The sequence below is a fragment of the Rattus norvegicus genome, chromosome 19, assembly GCF_036323735.1.
Source record: "Rattus norvegicus strain BN/NHsdMcwi chromosome 19, GRCr8, whole genome shotgun sequence".
NCBI lineage: Eukaryota > Metazoa > Chordata > Mammalia > Rodentia > Muridae > Rattus > Rattus norvegicus.
In genome coordinates this window covers 21470099-21476297 of record NC_086037.1, presented here as the reverse complement: position 1 = coordinate 21476297, position 6199 = coordinate 21470099, and positions in this window count along the sequence as shown.

The following is a 6199-nucleotide window of genomic DNA, read 5'->3' as shown; positions in this document are numbered from 1 at the left end:
ATTCCCACCCATGCTCTAGGAAGCTGCCGGGCCATAAGAACAGAGGGTATAGAACATATTTACTGCAGGGCAATTACAAGACAGGAAACATCTCTGGGAAGCTGACTGACCACTATAGAAGTGAGATGTCCTTGGTACTGAATGCAGCTGTGCTATAGGCTGACATAGCTATAGCCTTGTCCTGGGAACTCCAGAAGAGAAACACCTGTCAAGACAGATATCATGGTCCTTGTCCTGGGAACCCCAGGATAAGAAAACATATATCAAGTCAGACGTCCTTGGTACTGAAATAGCTGCATTGATGTGGTTATGGCCTTATCCCAGGAATTCCAGGATGAGAAACATCTGCCTACTTATCCTCGGCACCGAAATAGCTGAGCTAAGGAAACTGTGTAATCTTCACTGACTGTTTAATCTGTACATTTTTGTTGTTCGAGGCTCCTCACATCCCTCCTTCGTGAGGACCGTGTCGAGCCCCAGTGCATTTGATTCCCAAAGTAAACCTCTTGTTTTTACATCAAGACTGAGTCCTGTGTGTTCATGGGGTGGTGATTGTCCTCAGGACTGGAGAGAGAGTCTCCTCTGTCTGAGGGTCTTTCAGATAAAGCTATAGTTGTGGGTTACACACCTCAATTCTCATTGGCTAATGCTGTCCTCACAGTCCTTGGAGGCCCCTTTGTAAGACTACCTGTTGGAAAGTGGAAGCAGCTTTATTTGAGCTCAAAGTGAACCTGACGAGCAACGTAGAGAACAAGATGGGGAAATTGAGAACCTGTCTAAAACCAGCACAGAAACCCACCCTTCATTCAAAGCATCATCTACCAATTCTTGAATTTTTACCATTCTCTGCCAACCAGTCTTTCATTCAGGAAAGGTAGAAAAAAATCTGGAAATGATCTTTGTATTCTAAGGACCTTGATCTGTCTTTCCTTAGGTCCACGTTAAGAACAAATGAAATGGGTATCACCATCTGAACAACTTAGTATCACCTACTCAGCATTTCTAGCCTGATACTGTGCCTATGGCAATCTCAAGCTTCCCTAATGTTGCTGCCCCATCAAGAAGAATGAAGTTCTATGGTCAATCCCCAGTGAGCCTTTCAAGGGGTTAGAAGAAAGCCATCAGAGATACTGCACTTCTTTGTCCTTAGATTAAATCAAGATGATACAACGTGAATCTATTGGGCTATTCAACCATACATCTTCCTCACAACCCCACCTATCTGAGTTCATTGCTTGGCAGAATTCATGCCCCACCATCCTAGATATTTCTTGATTCATTGCTGCCAAGGGCCAGGTTTCCTGAGTTTTGTTTTTTATAGAATTGGGTGTAGTCAATCATAGTTGCCCTCTGTAAGAAATGACAAATATCTATAATAACTGACCACACTGTACTTGTGTATACAAGTACAGTAGTGGAAAATTCAGCATAACTGAGGAGTGGGAAATCACCACTGTGTCCTGGCCTTTCTCTGCCCATATCACAGCTCACAGGCGGCTGGGGCAAACCTTGAGTTCCTCTGTAGAAACAGAGTGATGTTGAATGGACACTGAGCAGGCAGAGCAACACAGCTGAGGCAACTCAATTCCAGCAACAAATGCATTATTTGTTTCCCATCTTAACAGCTCCTTTTGAGGACTTGTCCCCACACCCAGCTTAAACACAGCAATTTTCATACATGCCAGCCTGCTATTTCATATTGTTGCTGTAATACGCCTCCACATCATAGATTTCAAAAAAATATATACCTAACACTGAGAAGGGTGATGCCTGTCAACATCTAGTGCGTTGGGGGCCCAGGTATGGTCACAAATAACCAGGACACAGGGGATGCAGAGCAAAGGCAGATGCAACTTCATGCAGCTGCAAGCTTATTAACCCTTATACAGGCATGAATATGCATTACCTCACTTTCCCTTTTGGCAAGATATAATAAGATCGTTATTCCCATGATACCAGGAACAACCGAGGCAAGACTAGGCAAAGAAGTAAGACTAAGCAAAGGCTTCTCCTTAAAATATCTGTATAGCAAATCACCCCTCTTCCTAGTATCACAATATGCTTGTCATAACCCAGAGAGCATGAGAGCCGCTTCCACAAACATAGGACATAGTGCAACAGAGTGTGAGGTAAAGTGAGAAAAACATTTTCTTCTCAAGGGCAGCATTCCAGCCCCTGCTTGCATCTCTCAGCCGTCTTTCCTTGATCCTGTCTGGGAAGTATATCTCAGTGACTCCACAGTTTCTTTCTTCGTCCTTTTGTTTTAAAAGTAACACTTTCTATAACATAGCTAAATGTCCTCGAAGGGGTTTAATCGTGCAAAAATAAAGCAGTATAATATATAATGTATGCAACCTTTAATGACAGTATCTATTTTCTTAGGGATATTTTTCAGATACCTTCCCAGATCTGGATTTAACTTTGATAATTGTTATCTGTCTACAAAATCAACAATATCGAATAAATATTCCAGTTTCTGGCGTAAAGTCCTCGGGAGTAAGAACTAATGATTTTGCAATTTGCTCGGTGTCTATTGTTATGTCCCTCATTTCATTTCTGATTTTTAATTTATGTATTGCCTCTCTTCTGCATTGTTAGTTTGAGGAAGGGGTTGTCTCTCTTGTGGATCTTCTCAAAAAAAAAGAGGAAGAAAAGACAGCTCTTGCTTTCCTTGACTTTGTATTTTTCTCTTTGTTTCTAAAGGCTTGATTTCAACCCTGAGTTTACTCCTTTCATCAGATCCTACCAGACTCTCTATGGGATGAGGCTTTGCCTCACTTGGTAACAGCAGCATGGAAAAAATGAAGCTTCTGCTGATCTCTGTTGTGGTGTTGCACATCACAATCTCACCGAAAACCATGCATAGCCTGGTTTTAGGCTCTATTAAAGCAGCCCAGTATTTCAGTGTTACCTGCAAGGTGCCATGGAACGGTAGTAACATAATTCTGCATGCACATCGACAGGTTTCTCCACGGTCTTCTGGGTCATTTGATAATAATTTATAGTGAGTTCATGGATGAACACAAACACACACACACACACACACACACACACTTTACTGACATGGTGCATATTCTTTGCACACCAAAAATAAAGTGAGAATTACTGAAAATGCACCAATAGTGCAATCGATGGAGGGAGCTGTGGGGAAGCTGGGGCTTAGAGTTACTTAAAAGACTGGATGCAGATTCTCCTTCTATTGGAGGAGAAACTTGATAGACAATGTGGTTCTTTATTTTCTTTCTCTAGAGCACACAGGACTAGGGTGGCAGCTAGGGCTTTGAGCATGTTTGGCAAGTACTGTACCACTGAATTAAATCCTAGGGCTGGAACCCTATTAATCATCTACAACAATTACAGGGCAGGCTGGATGACGACACTCAGCTGACAATGTGGACATCTCAACACAGTCACTGGACAATGGCTGACACACTTGTCTGAAGACTGGAAATGTTTCTTGATCTTGGAGAGGAAAGAAGGACCCTCCAACTACACTGTCCTCTAAGAAAGTTTATTTAGGTGAGGGATGACAGGGACTGTTTTGTCTCATGTCACACATGTCAGTAGAAAATATCCTAGGTATTGGATGCCGCTGTTAGCATTAACAGAACAAAGCCCATAGTGTTGGGAAGATTAATAAATTATGAGTAGGATTAGAAAACCCCAAGCCTCTTCCAGGTTCTAGGAGAGCAAAAAAAAAAAAAAATACCACGAAATACAGCATTAATGTGATAGTTTGGTTAAATCTAGTTACTAGTTTCTATTGTGATACCTATTGTCAGTGCCTGTGCCGACAGTGTGTGAATATCAGGTGAAGGTTTGTGGGGTTGAAAGAAAACACTTACACGGGTCACCCCTTTTTAGCGAGTGCCACCAAGGCTTTACTGAGATCTCCTTATATACCAGAGGCAAAAGCCGTGGAAAATCAACAAGGCAGGTGAAAATCCCCAAACAGGAAAATAGGACAAGTCTGTGTGGTGAAAGTTCCAGCCCAATCAGGGGCATAAACAGCTTCTTAAAAACAAGAAGCAGGAAAGCTCAGTGGGGAGGAAGGGTGCCATGGAAAATCCCAGCCCCAAATCAGGGGCTAAGAGCAGCTGTCAAAGGTGTAAACAATTTCTTGCTATAGCAGGCTGAAAGGCTCAGCGAGGGGGGAGGGAAACACCAAGGTAGGGCCCAACAGGAGCCTTCAATGGTGGCTCTAATGTTTCACTTTCCTATGCCAACTGGCCTCCACACTGTTTCTAGCACCATAATGATTTCAAGTCTTCCTCCTAAGGAATTTTGTGGCAACCGTTGAATGCTAAGCACAAGGCTTCATGAGTGTTCCCCTAACACACACCCATGTTGCAACCTTCCATGCAGGCTATTTCTTGATGTGATTTCAAGCACCTGTACATAATAAGACAGGAGAACATTTTGAGTGCATATTCAAACTGGTATTATTTCTCAGGAATTTTTAATGGCTAATATTGGTGAAGGAGGATGATTTGAGTTAGGATGAGACATTTTTGGGCAGGATTTGGAAGGAAACATTCATTTAGATGCATAGGAATTACTAAGGTTTTTATAATCAAGCCTTGAGGAAAATTTGGCTTTGGAAGCAGGAGGTGCTCAGTGGCTCTGCCCCGGGAAAGTCTCCTGGAAAGGGCACCTCAGCTTATGCTCAGTACAGGGAGATTATTAGCAGGGAGGCAAAGTCTGTTCCCCTTGACATCTGCTGTCCCTTCTTGGACATTCAATTGTCTCCTAGAGGGTTCTTGGCGTCCTCTGCTATGTCACCAATGTTGTAGTGACAACAGGTGCCCTACTTTCTCTCAGTCCGAGTCTGGCAGATACATCCTAAGACATGTTTTCCAGTCTTAGATGTGTTTTGGGAGAGGGGATGTCGATTGTGGAGAGACTAGGGTGAAGGAGTCTGGCCTTTCGTCTCAAGGAAATGATGGACAAAGAAAGTGGTTCTGGGGAATGTGGAGTAAGTTCTGGACAGTGTCTTTTGAGCTTTCTGTGGAGGCGGGGCGGGGGGGAGGGATGGTGGGGGTCCTGCAAGCTTAAGCTGACCTTTCTAGCAATTGGCCACAACAACTGGAGCATCTGCAAAGGAATTGAATTTCCATGAATATCACAATTCCTGAAAGTCATGGATTTCAGAACATTAATTTTCCCATCCCCAAAGAAAGGATATGGTAAGGCCAATGCTACTATTCTGTGAACTTTTGGCCTTTACTTTTAAAGTTGATTGGTGGCTTGTTTTTTGTTGGTTTATTTATTTATTTAGTGGGTAATATTATTTATTGCCAAAGTCAAACATCTGGGTTACATCCTGGGACCCACATGACAGAAGGAGAGAAATGGCTCCTGAAAGTTGTTTGGTCATGTGCTGCACACACACACACACACACAAACACACACACACACACACACACACACAGACACTCACACTCATACACACACAAACTTTTACGCAATAGTAATTTTTCTTAGAGTCTGATATAATTGGTTCTAATAAAAAGACAGCCTGAGTGTAGTTACTATATAATTAAATAGTACTCATGCTCTCAGGCAAAGAGTTTAAAGTTTATAGGCACCTAATAAACTCGCATTGGGACATATAAAGAACATTTAAATGTTCAGCAGAAATACAAAGAACAACTAATTTAATTTGTTAAAATGAAAGCTTATACAATTCTGAAGGTTTTTATACTGGTTTTATTATACATGTAACTATGAAAAGAAAACATACATACTTGATCAATGAAATGAGGAAGATTGATTTAATGAACAGAAAAATGGATGGTACTTCAAAATTTCCATGATTACATATTATCTATTTAATTCCCTCCACAATAGCAAGAAACGGACATTATTATTTATGCGACATTACAGATACATAAACCGAGAAAATATTGTTTGGCCTGATTTTCTGAGCTTTTTAAAGGTTTAGTTAATTGACAGAGCTGTGCTTTAAAATTAGGGTCCATATTCTTCTGTTTTAAATGTGTGACACTTTTCTCATTTTTTCTCCATCTTTATTAAATTGGGTATTTCTTATTTATATTTCAATTGTTATTACCTTTCTGGGTTTCCAGGCAAACATCCCCCTAACCCCTCCCCCTCCCCTTCTCTATTGGTGTCCCCTCCCCATCCTCCTCCCATTGCCACCCTCCCCCCAACAATCCCTTTCACTGGGGGTTCAGTC